This window comes from Prionailurus viverrinus, chromosome A3 (assembly GCF_022837055.1).
Source record: "Prionailurus viverrinus isolate Anna chromosome A3, UM_Priviv_1.0, whole genome shotgun sequence".
NCBI classification, from domain to species: Eukaryota; Metazoa; Chordata; class Mammalia; order Carnivora; family Felidae; genus Prionailurus; species Prionailurus viverrinus.
The window spans coordinates 11,296,956-11,312,142 of NC_062563.1; the positions used below are offsets into that span (position 1 = coordinate 11,296,956).

The window sequence follows — 15,187 nt, forward strand, 5'->3', positions numbered from 1 at the left end:
TGGATGTTACTTGTCCCTGTTGTTGGCTAACCTCACTGCGGACAACAGCTGTGCTGTGGGGGCCCAAGGGAAACGGAAGACATATTTCTGCCCCAGCCCCAGCCTGGCCCTTCTCTCTCAGGCCCCGGAACTGCCCTTAGCCTCAGGAGTTCCTGGCTTCACCCTTTGTCCAGGACCTTCGGAGAGATTCTGATAACAGCAGTTCGGAGGCTGAGAAGTTCAGGGACAGCATGTCCCTGGAACAAAGTCCTAACCTTCTTCTCCCTCCTCCAAGTGCTTCAGACCAGAAGAGGGGAACTTGTTACTTGGGACACGCAGGGACACTGCTTGGAATCCTAAACTCTGCCAAAGGCTTTCCGCCTGCTTTGGTGTGGTTCCGTGTCATACGTCTACTCTAACAATTTCAGGTAAAAATGGGACACATGGGAAAGTTATAGAGATGTTCCTTTTGGTCATAAAAGAAAAAAAAAAAAAAGGAAAAAACCCCAGACAACCTAACAAGAGTAATTTGAAGAAAGATTTTGTCGGCTTGTGTAATGGCAAAGTCAGTGGTAGGGTGGGTTTCAGATAAAGTTTGATCCAGCCACTCAATACTTACACTGGGATCCAGAGTGCCCCAGCACCAACCCCTTTTCTATATACATCTGTGTGCATATGCCCCCCAGAATGGTTACCCCGACCCCCAATATCCATGACCTTTCAGCTCAAGTGTCGAGTGTCCGAGGCGTGTTCAGATATCGGTGGCCGGACCACAAGGGTCACGTGTCTGTTCCACTTCAGTAGAGGCAAGATGTCTGAGAAGCCATCCCAATACCTCCTGGAGAAGTGGGGGCTCAGCCCCGGCAATGCCCCCCCTTGACCGGAGACTATCCGAAGAGTCTTGTTTTGTTCTTAATTAATAACTTCAGGAAAATTTTAAGTTTGGTTCTGGTTAGAATTTTCTTGTCTAGCTATTTCCTGAGGCTCTGTTTCTTGTTCATTTAGGAGGAGAAACGCAGACTTGGGCTCTGCTACGTGTCTGCACTGCCAGTGGGTCCAGGGTCACCCAAATGGCTGCTGACAGGTCGGGGGGGGGGGTGGCTTTTCCAAACAAATCTGCATTATTTTATTACTTTCATACCAGGAAGGAGGTTTGATCTTCCGCACCTGCACTTACGTCATCGATTAGGCTGGAAGAACTTGTTTGGCCAAATTTAGAACCCACAAGAAGGTCAGAGGATAAATTTAGAACTGAACTCTGAACTTTGAGGGCCAGTCTGGCACTGCTAATTCCGCCTGCCCCCTTGAGTTGGGTTGCTTTTCCCTCTGACTCCTGTGTCCACAGAGTGCTTGTGGCATCACAGGCTTGAAGAGTAAGACCTGGGATCTAGGCCTGTCTCTACTTCTCAGAAGCTGTGTGACTCTGGGAAAAGTGTTCAACCTCTCTGAGCCTCAGTTTCATTATCTTGTAAAGAATGAGGGTGGCAGTGGGTAATAAAAACATCTACCTTGGGGCGCCTGGGTGGCTCCGTCGGTCGAGCGTCCGACTTCAGCTCAGGTCATGGTCTCGCGGTCCGTGGGTTCGAGCCCCGCGTCGGGCTCTGTGCTGACAGCTCGGAGCCTGGAGCCTGCTTCGGGTTCTGTGTCTCCCTCTCTCTCTGCCCCTCCCCCGTTCATGCTCTGTCTCTCTCTGTCTCAAAAATAAATAAAGGTTAAAAAGAAATTTTTTTAAAAATCTACCTTACAAAATGCTAGGAAGATTAAGATTTTTTGTTGTGCTGGTGAAATATACATAACATAAAATGTACCACATTACCCATTTTTATAATTTTTTAAAAAGCTTATTAATTTTTGAGAGAGAGAGAGATAGAGAGAGTGCAAGTGGGGGAGGGGCAGAGAGAGAAGGAGACACCGAATCCGAAGCAGGATCCAGGCTCCGAGCCGTCAGCCCAGAGCCCGATGCGGGGCTCGAACCCACGGACCGCGAGATCATGACCCGAGCCAAAGTCAGACGCTCGACTGACGGAGCCACCCAGGCGCCCTTATAATTTTTTTTTTTAATGTTTCACATACCCATTTTTAGGTGTGCAGCTCTGTGGCGTTGGGAACATTCACGTTGCTGAGCAACAATCACCACCATCCGCTCCAGAACTTTTTCATCTTCCTCAGCTGAAACCCCGTCCCCGTTAAATGCTAACTCCTCAATCCCCCTTCCCCAGGCCCACCCTACTTTCTGTCTCCGTGACTTTGCTCTCAGGACGTCATCTAGGAGGAATCGTACAACAATCGCTCTTTTATGACCGGCTTGCTTCATTTTGCACAATGTCCCCAAGGTCCGTTCACGTTGTAGCCTTCCCTGTAGAACTCCCCTCCTTTTTAAGGCGGAACAGTATTCCGTTGTGTGGCTAGGCTGCATTTTATTTATCTATTCATCCGGTGATGGACACTTGGGTCGCTTCCACCTTTCGGCCATTGTGACTAACGTTGCTGTGAACACGGGTGTGCAGATGTCTGTTCAAGTCTGGGTACAAACCAGAAGTGTGATTAAAATATTGCCTGCAGAGCCCTTAGCGCGTGCTTGGCATATAGTAACCATTCAGCCCTGTAGCTGATAAAACTAGCGTTAGGAAAATAGTGGGGGAAGTGTTTTGAAATGCAAATTAAAGAATGAAATGTCAAGTGAGCAACAGCTAAAGAGTAACATTCCTCCGTGCAGTTGGGGTCTAGTGGGATGGACCCCCTGGACGGGGGATGTGTAATGACGTACCAAAATTATATATCTTCCTCCCATAAAATAGGTACCATTTATGGAGCGCTTACTATGTGCTGGAAACTCTGCTAAGCTCTGTATACATTTCCTCTCATCTCCTCCTCCCACCCAAAGGGGCGGGCCTATTACTCCATCTGACAGATGAGGAAACAGAGGTTCCAAGTGGTAACATGACTCTCTGGGTCACGTGGCCAGCAAGGGGCAGAGCTGGGATTCAAACACCGGCCCTCGGCTCCAAGAGTAGAAAAGCAATGGAAAAAAGTGCGCAGTAAAGGCTGATCGGCCCCGGGGAGGGATGGGAGTGCTTACTTTTCTCCTCACATTGGTGTGTATTTTTGCCCCAAACCAGGGGGGAGAAAAAGCGTGCATTAAATTGGACACACGCGCGCACGCACGCACGCACGCACACAGCCCAACACAGGAGAAGAGACAAAGCCAGCAGTAGCCAAAACTCTGCTCGATCGATGCAGACTGTTACAGGCGCAGCTTTCCAAAAAGCAGAGCTCAGTGAAATAAATATTTTTCCTGTGAGAAGAGGCTTAAGTTGGCGATCGTAACAACCCCCCGATTCATTCCAGATCCGCTCAGAGTGGCTGGCGTCAGGATGCCCATCTTGATGTACTTAGCATCACTTAGTAACTGCAGCGTGCCTGCGTGTCTGGCTGGTTTCTCCCAGGCAGCAGTGTGCCAGGGTGGCTGGGCAGGGGGGCAAGAAGGAGTTTGTCCCTGGAGAATGCTCTCCCCACTCCTCCTGAGCTCCCACAGCTCCTTGGGGTCCCTAACTTTCTTTCCCTGGTAAAGCAGCACCATTTGATCTAAAGTGGAGGGCCTGAGAATTCAGCCTCTTTTCTTGGCAAAGGCTCCGTTCTTTCGGTCCTTGGAGACAGTCTGTGGGAGGAATTTAGAATCAGGGACTTTGAAAACACATACACGTGAAGAAGCCTGGGTTATCTCAAAAGCTGGGAGCTTTACAACCCAGACAAAAATTCATTGATTGACGGAGCGATTCATTCACTCAGTTGCATGCTCAACAATGCTTTATTGGGCTACCTCCCAAGGGTTAAGATTTGGTACAAACTTAGTGTGAGACAGTACAAAGCTTCTGGAGGTACAAGGTTCATTCATTCATTCATCCATGCACTAACCGATTCGTTCAGCGGGTATTTACTGAATGCCTCCTAGGTTCCAGGTCCTTTCCTGGTAGTGCTGGTCCATTAAGAGCGTGCACTCTAGGTGGGGTGACAGGCCGAAGGCAAGGAAAATACAGTGAGTAGGATATCTGCTGGTGTTCGGTGCTAAAGAGAAAAATAAAGGAGTGATGGGAAATTGGGAAATGGGAGGGCAGGGCTGGTCCCACTTAGATGAGGGGCTGGGAGAGGCCTCACTGGGAGGTGATATTTAAGTCCCAAGCTGCAGGAGAGGAGGGAAGATGATTCAGGAGGGGCACGTATCACGTAACAGTGACTCGCAGATCATGTGAGTCCCCTTTCAATTATCTTTCAGTCCCGATTAGGCCAAAGAGAAAGTCTTCTTGTTGTTTGTACGTCCTTCGTGCCTCCCCAAGACCTACTAATCTCCCCACTTTGAAAGAACAGGCTTAGCAGGTAACGTGCCTACCTGCACTTGAACATGGCCCTGGGTTCGGTGTGAGTATTTCCCACTTCCTGTTTATGTTTTTGTTGATGGCAAATGATGCAGGCTCTTCTTTTACAGTTGTGATTCAATTGTCCTTCCAAAACAGCCTTCGTTTTTGAAAAGCGAGTTGATTTTTTAAAAAGTATTCAGGGGCACCTGGGGGGCTCAGTCGGTTAAGCGTCTGACTTCGCCTCAGGTCGGCGGTCTTGTAGTTCATGGGTTCGAGCCCCGCATCGGGCTACCTGCTGTCAGCACAGAGCCTGTTTGGGATCCCTTGTCCACCCCCACCCCCCCCGACCGCCCCTCCCCTGCTCTCTCTCTCTCTCTCTCTCTCAAAACTAAATACGCTTGAGATAAATAAATAAGTAGAAATAAATAAATAAGTACCACAGGTGGTACTGCTGTGTGGGGAAATCATAACGGCGGTAAATGCATGAAATTTGGGACACACTAAGCAAGACGTAACCCCTCTCCTCGAGCTGCTTGGAGCCTGGCTCGGGAAATGAGATCTTTTGAGTGGGATTCAGTCTGCCGAAGGGACTCTCTCTGAGGGCCTCCGGAAGAGGATGGAGCTTCCCATGGCTAGGGTGGATCGGGGAAGGGGGCTCAGAAAAGGTGCTGCTGGGGGCCTGCTCCGAGGCGAGGGCCAGCGCTCGGACCCGCCCACGAAGGGCCAGCAGGGCATTGCAGGAAACAGCAGGAGCACCGTAAGCCAAGGTCCAAGGTCGAGGGGGTGGAAGGATGAAGAAAACCAGCCAGGCAGCATGCGGATAAGGGAGCAGGGTTGCTTGAGGAGGCAGACTCTCCGGAAACCGCCCCAAATTTATGCTAGTCCAGTGACAAATCCCAACACGAATGCTAAAACGTCTCTTTACGGAGCACTGCTTTCTTGCGTTGTCTTATGCGATCTCAGCAGACCCGCGACGGAGTGCTGTTGTTATGGCCCCATTCTACAGATGGGGAACTTGGGGGCACAGGCCAAGTCACCTGCCCAAGGCCGCGCGGCCAGCAATGACCTGTCGAGACTTTTTTAAGCCCATTTTTAAAAATCGAACTAGAACTCACGTACCATGAAGTTCACACTTTCAAAGTGCGCTGCCCCCACAAAAAAACCCCATCCCCATTAGCAGCCACCACCCCCTCCCATCCTTCTCTGCTCCCAGCCTCTGGCAACCACTAATCTATGTTCCGTCTCTATGGATTTTTGCCTGTTCTGGACATTCCATAGAAATGGAATCATATATTATGTGGCCTTCTGTGTCTGGTTTCTTTCATTCAGCGTAATGTTTTCAAGATTCATCCACAGGGCGACATATATGGCTGCCTCATTTCTTTGTACGGCTGGACATTAGCCTGTTGTATGGATATACCATGTTTTGTTATCCACTCGTCGGCTGAGGAACATTTGGGTAGTTTTGGCTCCTGGGCCATCAAGAGTAAAGCTGCTTTGAACATTCGCGTGCAGGACTTGCGTGGACATATGTTTTTGTTTCGCTCGGGTGCACGTCGAGGAGTGGAATTGCTCAGCTCGGTCTTGTAACTCGGTGCTTAACCACTTGAGGGACAGCCAAGCTGTCTTCCAAAGTGGCCGCACGTCTTACGTCCCCGCCAGCGGTGTCCAAGGGGCCGATCTGTCCACGTCCTCGCTGGCGCCTGTTGTCCGTTGCTTAGGTTATGGCCATCCTCGTGGGGGCGGAATGGCATCTCACTGCGGATTCGATTTGCTGGGGAAGAAGCCAAGTGGCGTTTACTTAGAAACTTACAGCGTCCACTGCTGGTGCTGCCCAACCGGGTCTAAGGGAACAGAGAGGCAGGTGCACTGATTGAGTCTGGGCATGAGGGTGGGTGACCAGGGTTGGGGGCTGCTCGGAGGACCGGGCCACAGGAGCAGTTGGAGGGGTTGCGGGGTTCAGAGCCTAGGAGAATCTGGGGGTGTGGTGGGGTTGGTGAGGGCATGTTGCCAGCAACAGAACTGGGAGACTGGACCTTCCTGTCTCCCTGGGTCCCGGATCAGCCTCTTTTCAAGGAAGGAGGCTTGGCCCCAGGCTTCCTTTACCCAGAATGAGACAGGAGCTGAGTGGCAGATTTCTTCCTCGGAACAGCCAGCGCAGAGGGGGTCTCGAGGAGGGAACTGCACCAGGGCTCTCTGTGCCCCCCAAGGATGTCATGTGTTACCACCTACTGTCTCCAAAGTTATGGCTTTCCGGGTCCTGATTCCCCAGGGGAATCCTGTAACTCCCAGGACACTGGGTCAGGGCTCATTCCCATGTCCTTGGTGTAGGGGACAGGGCTCTGGAGACCACAGATGCGCCGTCGTTAGCTCTCAGCTCATTTCTAATCATTCACACGTTCAGTGCTCGTGTTTCTCGAGCATTTCCTACGTGCCCTTATGACGTACCCTGCTCCGAAGCTTCATGCCCCGTTTTACAGATGAGGAAACAGAGGTTCTGGGAGGTGAGGGAGATAGTGTGGCCAAAATCACACAGCCGGTGAACGGTACGGTCAGCATTTGAGCCTCGTCTCCAACCGCTAGGCGCACGGCGAGCCTTCCATTTTAAGGCTTCCCTCGGCAGAGTTTGTTGGTCTCCTACCGCCGTGGAACGGGCTGCCACAAACCCAGCAGTTTAACCCAATCCCCGTTTAGGAACTCCCGGTTCCGGAGGGCAGAAGTTGGTGGGGCTCGGGTCTCTGCGGAGGGCATTGCAAAGCTGGATTCAAGATACCAGTCAGGCTGGGTTCTTGTCCGGAGGGGTCTGGGGACGAATCCGCTTCAAGATCACTCTTGTGGGCGTTATTTGGCCCCATGTAGCTACAGGACTGAGGTCCCCGCTTCCTTATTCGCTGCCAGCTGGGGCCACCTTCAGCTTCTAGAGGCCCTCAGGATTCCTTGCCCCACGGCCCCCCCGGTCTTCAAAGCCAGCGATGCAGACTCTCCCTCACACCGAATCCCTCCCCTACTTTAAACATCGTTTCGGCTAGAAGAGCCAGTCCTGTTTAAGGGCTCACCTGATAAGGTCAGGCCCACCCAGGATAGCCTCCCTTTCGCCATAGAAGGTAACACAAGAGCCCATTATATTTACAGGGTCCATCCACACTCAAACGAGAAAGGATTATGCAAGGTCAGAGGTCACTGCGGGCCATCTTAATATTCTGCCTGCCGCAGAAGATCTTAGGTTCTAATAACGATGATCACAGTAGCTACAGTTATACCGATACATCTTTTCATTTGTTAGCGCTTCATGGCTCTCAGACCGATCCTACATCTGTAATCCCGTTGGAGCCCAACAGCAATGCTGTGGGGTCTGTGCTTTATCCCCATTTTGCCCACCAGAGAGAGGAGAACGCCTACCTAGCCCAGCAAGGGCTGACGTCCAGATTTCTGACCCCCAGCCCGGGGCTCTTGGCGCCCATAGCACCCCTGCCTCCCATTAGAACCCTCAGACCTCTTGGCTGTCCCTGGAAGGGACGAAGCATCATTTCCAGGCAGCCCAGCCTACAGGGAGTACTTCCTTGTAAACTCGCCACATTGGGTCATCGAAACTCCAGCTTTTACAGGAATTGCCACTGGGCTGGGCAAACCTCACCTCATTTAGCAGGAAAAAACCAATAAAGCCAGAGGGGCGCAGAATCAAAACAGCATGTGTGCAGGAAGGGCCCAGCTTGGCAGGGGCCCAGCCTCCCCGCGGGGGAGGCGGTTTGGCCGAGGCTGTGAGGCGCTGGCCAAAAGCGAGGGGCCACGCACTCCAGGGGACAATGTGTCAGGTAACAGCCATCACTGCCCTGTGTCAGCGGGCGCCAGGCATTCGGATCCCTCAAGCGTCAGTCCCCAGAGGCCCACATCTTCTAGACTTCCTGTGGGGTACCCCCTTTTATATTTAAACCAAGGCCCGAGACCCCAGTGAGAAACCCAGGACCCTGGCCCCTACCCTCTCCCTCACTGCCCCCAAGGATTCTTGAGGGTCTTAACATTTCTTCTAGGTACCTTTGTGCTGACATGTTAATTTTTAAAAATCCTCCACTCTTCCAAAATTGCTGTCTTTCCCCCCTTTATCCCATGTTGGACACTGCTCCAATTCTTTCGTTTTTCCTAAACTATTGCTGACACAAGCCTGCTGGGAGAGCGGACTCTAGAGACAGCTGCTGGGAGCCCGTGAAAAGAATCTGGTGGATTTGAGCCGAGGGGGTCTCCCGGAAGGTCACCAGGGGTGCGCACAGGCCTGGAATACAGTAAATGGGCAAAAACTAAGTCCTCACGGGGCCTGGATGGCTCAGTCCGTGGAGCCTCTGACTTCGGCTCAGGTCATGATCTCGTGGTTCATGAGTTCGAGCCCCACATCAGGCTCGCTGTCGTCAGCCTGTCAGTGCAGAGCCCGCTTCAGATCCTCTGTCCCCCTCTCTCTGCCCCTCCCCCACTTGCGCTCTCCCCTCCCATAAATAAATAAACAAGCAACTAAGTCCTCAGAAGGAAAAAGGGGTGCCTGCCATCAGGAGGAGAGAAAGTCTACAGAATTCGGGGTAATGGGAAGCCAGGGGGAGCACACTTGGAAGTAAATTTCAGAATCCCCATCCCAAAATTTCATTGCCTGGAGAATTTCATGTCTCATTCCCTCCCATCCCCCAAAGCCCTCCCCTTCTCCAGCTGTCAGTCACCAACAAGCACATTTCTGTGTTTTCTCATACTGAACTAGTGTTTTTTCTCCCACCCACCAATGCTCGGGGCCCACCTTGACACATCTAGAATCCCCTTAGCCTGCTGCATTAAACAAAGTGTTTTCTACCCGTTATGGTTGAAGTGTGTCCCCCCGCCCCCACCCCAAGAGATCCGCTGAAGTCTTATCCCCTTGTACTGATGCATGTAACTTTCTTTGGAAATAGGGTCTTTGCAGCTGTAATCAAGTTAAGATGAGGTCACTGGGGTGGGCCCCAGTCCAGTGACCGTGTGCTTAGAACAAGAGGGAAATGCCTTGTGAAGGCAGAGACCCCTGGGAGGAGGTCACGTGACCCAAGAGGCAGCGACTGGAGAGGTGTGGCTAGACGCCAAGAAGGCCCAAGGACAGACGACCACCAGCAACAGCTGGGAGAGGCAAGGAAGGACCCTTTCCTAGAGACTTTAGAGGGGACAGGGCCCTGCCGACACCTTGATTTTTGGACTTCTAGCTTCCAGAAGAGACCATACATTTCTGTTGTTTTAAGCTACCTGTTTTATGGTCCTTTGTTACAGCAGCCACAGAAAATTAATACACTTTCTCAGGTCTCTAACCTTGTCTGCTGCGCAAAGCAGTAGACAAAGCTATAAATTAGGGCGCCTGGGTGGCTCAGTCAATTAGGCCTCTATTGATTTAGGCTCAGGGCATGACCTTGCAGTTCGTTGAGTTTGAGCCCTGAACTGACAGCACAGAGCCTGCTTGGGATTCTCTCTCTCTCTCTCTCTCTCCCTCTCTCTGCCCCTGCCCATCCCCTCTCAAAAAAAATAAATAAATAAATAAATAAATAAATAAACTTTAAAAAAAGCTATAAGTTATAGTTTGGTTTTTCCTTTTAATAAAGAGAAAACTGTAAATGGAGTAATGTAAGGTAATGTCGATGATTTTATAGATGAGGAAACCAAGGCTCAGAGGTTAAGTGACTTGTCTAAGTCGCAGAGCCAGAAAGAGGCAAAGTCTGAACTTGAACTTGTTTTTTTTGGACCTCAAGACTTATAATCATCACCCTCCCTGTGGATCTGTGGATGTGTATCCCCTGGGTTATTGCAGGGTCCCCAACTCCTGGTCCCCAGATATCACCCTTCTTTATTACACGAGCTCAAAACTTAGCACTACCCTTGTCCTTATGGGAAGCACCTGTTCCAGCTACATCTTCTGTAACATGAGCCCTCTCTCCCTGGTGGTTTTCATTACAAAATCGGAGATGCGTTCCCACCGAACTCGTCTCCCAGTGGGCCAAGTAGGAATGTTTGGCAAAGAAGGAATTAATTGATAAACAGCCTATAGTACACAAACTCCAGAGTCTGCCTGGAGGGTTTTGCAACACTTTTGGAAACTCCAGGATTACAATTCCAGCACAAACTGTTTGTTTCAGGCTGTTACGGCACATCCATATCCTGTATGCCTGAGAATCCCCTGGCTTCTCTGTGAACATAGGGAACGGAGCCCCTCTCTTCCTTTTCTGTGGGCATTTTTAGTGGCTGGTAGAGCAGGGCTGCAATACCTGGGGAGACCAGTAGGGGTCTTCTTCCAACAGGAAATGGATTTAAGGCTGAAGATGCTTGAAACTGAAGGCTTTGGGTTCTAGAAAATAAGCCTGTTCCTTTGGGAGGAAATCCACTCTCCTTACACTGTGGGTTAACCACCTGGCATAAAGTCACTCAGTCCTGAGAACGGGGCAAGAAAAGTTGTGAAAACATCTGACTTTTCCTGCCTCCCTGTCCCAGGGTGGCACCGAGCTGGGGTCAGGGGGCCTGGGACAGCCTGTCTCTGCAGTTGGTAGCAGGGGGAAAAGGAAAGGGCGCATGGCGCTGTCGAAAGAAAAACCAAAACGGCAGGCTGGCTTGCTTTGTCTCTTGTAAACTGTTTACCTTGGGATGACCAGATGGCTCATCTCTCGTTGAACCCTTGACCATTTTCGGTGCTGTTAACAGCCTCCATCAGCAAACAGTCCCCGTCCACCAGCCCACGTGCCTGCACAGGAGTCCCGGGACCTGCTGGCGGGGGAGCTCGGGCATCCAGGAGGCTGACTCTGCACCACTGGGCCATGCATCTCAGCCAGACGCAGGGACTGGGGTTACAGGCAACCGTGGGGTATAGAAGGCGTGTGAACAACCGCAGTGAGTGGGCTTGAAATGTTCATACTCACCGGGCTCCTGAGTTACAGCCCCTCACCCACCCAGGGTCCTCCCGTGTGGTCCCTGTGCAGCCTAGCTCCTCACCTGTCACCACTTAAGTGCTCAAAATGTGTCTGAATGACAGTATTTCCCCCCTGCCCACCCCGCCCCGGCTGTGTGAGTTTGGCAAAACCCTTTGCCCCCTCTGAGCCGCAGCACTGCAGTTGTAAACGGGGTGGGGGGATGACAACTCGTCCCGCCTGCCCTCCAGGCTGGGTGGGAATGGGTGGAAATAGGAGGGATGGTGAGTGTCAAGGCTTTGAAAGTCCTCCCCCACCCCATCCCCAACCTACCCCCTGCCTTTTCTAGGACAAGCCCCAGTTGTGATTAATTTTTTAGGGCGCGAAAGGGGCACAACAGGTGCTCTTGTCTTCCTGGGCAGTGCGTAGGGAGCTCCTGACCATCCCGATCTGGGTTCCATCCTTAGGCACTGCTGAACGAGGCCTCTCTGCAGGCGGGTGCCTCTTCAGAGCTTTGTGGGCACAGTTCCGGGGGTGAGATTTTAGTTAGATGTGTCCAGAAGCTGCAAGCCTGGGGAGGGGTGTAAGAAACCTGATGGACATTTTCAGGTGGAGGCAGAGGGTGAGGTGGAGGCAGAGAGGTGATGGGGGCTTGGCCCAGGGGGAGGGGGATGCAAAGGAGGGGACGGATTCAGGGTGTTTCTGAGAAGCAGAGCAGACAGTGAAAGCTCTTGGCCAAGGGCCCCTATGGAGGAGGGAGATTCTCTTGAGGGCTTTACAGCCTGGCGAGGGAGACAAAATTCTCACCCAGGGAGCTAGACTTCAGTGGTCTAGAGAGTAGAAACCTAATCTTAGAGGTGGAGAAAGAAAGTTCCAAACTCTTAAAACATAGGACAATGTTGACAGATCTGGTCACATAAATATTTGAAGCTTCTGTCACACACACACACACACACACACCATTAGGAACAAGTTAAAAAGCACGTGAGGGGCTGGGAGAAAACTAGAAGTCACTAAGAATAGCTAGGTAGCTGGATAAAGGATTATGAACTGAGAAGTCGAGAAGAGGAGATTCTAAAGATAATGAGCATATAGAAATACTCGATCTCGTGAGGAACCAGGGAAAGGAGGGTGAAAAACCCACTTGCCCCCCCCCCCCAAAACAACACTCAGAGTGAGGTGGGAGAAGGAAGGGGTCCAAGTTGATAAGAAGAGGAGAATCTAAACAGTGCTCAGTGGGAGACTGGGGGTGGTGGTGGCCCAGAGGCTCCGTGACATCAGCCGGGCCCCTGCCAACTCCAGAAACCTGGCAGTTAGGGCCTGTGGATAAGAGGCTGACCTGGAAGCCAGGCTGCCTGGGTTTGGCCTTCCAGATCCCAAGGGCCAGAACAGGACAAAGTGGAACCCACGGCATCACGTTTTGGTGAGGGTCAAAAGAGCATATCGAGGTCAAGTGTAAGGCCCCGCCTGGCTGCTCTCTCAGCCCCTCTGCCTGGGCCAGAGGAGCAGGGAGAGTGGAGGGTAAACGAGAGCAGGGGGAGGGAGGAGAGATGGGCTCACTGCATCTGTAAAATAAGGGTGTGGGTGGGAAGGAGCTGGGGAGGGAGCCTGTGGGCTGGAGATGGCAGGAGTGTTCTGGAGTCAGACAGGTTCGAAGGAGGGCTAGCAGAGGGCAAAGGGCAGGGCCCGTGGCGACTTTCTTGAGTCCCCAGCATCTTGGCCTTCGCAGGACTCTTCCTGTATAAGAAATATGAAATAGTGTATTTACCACTGAATTGGCCTAAGAATGGATAAAATACACGCTATTAATATAGAAATAGTAACACATATACACTATAATATAAAACATTCTGTTTAACCTAAACATTCATTTCTTTTTTTTTCAAGGCAGTTTTTTTTAAGTTTATTTACTTATTTTGAGAGAGAGACAGAGGGAGAGAAAGAAGGGCAGGGGCACAGAGAGAGGAAGAGAGAATCCCAAGCAGACTCCATGCTGCCAGCACAGAGCCCAACACAGGACTTGATCTCATGAACCTGGAGATCATGACCTGAGCCGAAATCAAGAGCTGGACGCTAAAAAACAAACAAACAAACAAACAAAAAGTTGGACACTTAACCGACTGAGCCACCCAGGCGCCCCTGAAAGTTCATTTCTTATCTTCTGATTTTAAAAGTAATCCACCCATTTTCGTGGGCCCCGTGCACGAGTCCCCGGTGCTCTGGGAAGGGAACCTAACTGCAGAGGTGAGCAGAGACAGCAGTCGGGAATGGCATTCTTTCTCTGTCCTGACGGTTTAGGGGAGGTGGCTCTGATGTCCAGCTGTGCGGGTGAGTAGCAGGGAGCGTCTGTGTCCCTGACCATGGAGAATTCGGGCAGATCATCCAGTGCCCGAAGTGGAGTGGGTGACCGAGGCGGCCCTTGGGTTTGAATCCAAGTCCTGCCTGTGCTGAGTGGACCCAAGCCAGTGAGTGTTCATCAATGGTCGGGTGCTTTGGGACAAAATGAGTAGGTTGCCTTAGGGTCTCTGTTCGCTGCCGGGCAGGGGTTGCGAGGAAGGCAGGTGTCATTCAGAACTCTGATGTTAACAGCAAACACCCCGAGGGGGCCACCAACCTCTTCTCCGAGCTCCAGCCCCCGCTCTGAGGCTCCAGGCCCTTGTCCGCATCCTGGTGTGAGTGTGCAGGTGCGTGTGTGCGGGGGCTGGGGTGGCACAGGCCCAATGGGAGCTGCAGCCCCGGGGCCCCTTCTGAAGATGCTGGGCTGCTGGGCCCCCCAGATTCCTACCCCCATTCATGCGAGGGGGGAAGTATTTGCCACCCACGGAAGACCGCACCTTCAACGCCTCTACTCTCACACGTGAAAATTACCCCGAATGCCCGCGACGCTGATTCACGAACCCTCAAGAGTTGAAGAGCTGCTTTAACCCAGTGGCTCCCACTGGAGGTGATTCTGCCACCCAGGGGACACGTGGCAGTGTCTGTGGGCGCTCTTGGTTGTCACCATTGGAGGGCGTGGTGCTCCTGGTGTCCAGGGGTTAAATACACAGCCCCGCCCCGGCCAAGAATGCTCTGGCCCAAAGTGTCAGTGGAGCTCTGCCTGAGACCCTCCCATAACCACTCTGGAGTGAGGGCTTCTGATGGGGGTCCCACACGTGTTGCTCGGTCACCCCTAGGACGTGGATGAGGGGTACGCACACCTGTGTCACACTGCCCACACGCAAGTGTTCTAAGGCGAGACGTCGAAGATGGGACGCTGCCACTTGCTAGTTCTGGCCACCTCAGCTCTACGAGCCTCAGTTTCTCCGTCTGTAAAACGGGGGTGGTAAGAGCGCCCACCTCAGAGGCGTGCTGTGGGGGAGACGTGCCGTGTCCAGCTCTCGGCCCGGCGTCCGGCACGCTCAGAGCGAAGCCGAGGCCAGACCTGCCGGGGACCAGGAATGAGAGGAGCTGGTTCTCAGCACAGAACGTGGCAGAAGCCGGTGCTCTCGAAGTGCCGGTTCTCATTAGCAATATTGCCGGGTTCCCTCTTTAGCGTCAAACAGAGGCACCTGGCCAAGCACCGTGACCACCGTGTGGCCTCACCCCGACCTGCCGGGAGGGGTCCCTCTGCACCGTGGTGCCTCTGGCTCAGTCCCTCCGGCCCCACCTGTTTGAGAAGGGGTCTGGCTGCCCCCCGATCTCTGTTATCCCGCATCGGGGCTCCGTCTTTCCAGCCACGAGCCCCCAGCTCCACAGGCTCCACGCTCCCCCGCCCCCACGGCGGCCCCAGGAGGCCCTGTCCCCAAAGGGGTGCTGTCTCTTCCAGGTGACCCCCTCCACCCCCCGCGGTGACGTCTGTCAGGGAGCTCAGAGTGCTGAGGGGGGGCATTTATTTTATTTATTTTTTTATTATTATTTTTTTTTAATTTTTTTTTTCATTTTTTATTTATTTTTGGGACAGAGAGAGACAGAGCATGAATGGGG

At 52.3% G+C, this 15,187-nt stretch overlaps 1 protein-coding gene across 3 annotated transcripts in view; it reads left to right on the top strand.

The window, feature by feature from the left end:
* The window catches only part of RIPOR3 (RIPOR family member 3), a 76,225-nt gene that overhangs the window by 20,484 nt on the left and 40,554 nt on the right, over positions 1 to 15,187 (top strand). The window lies entirely within an intron of this gene.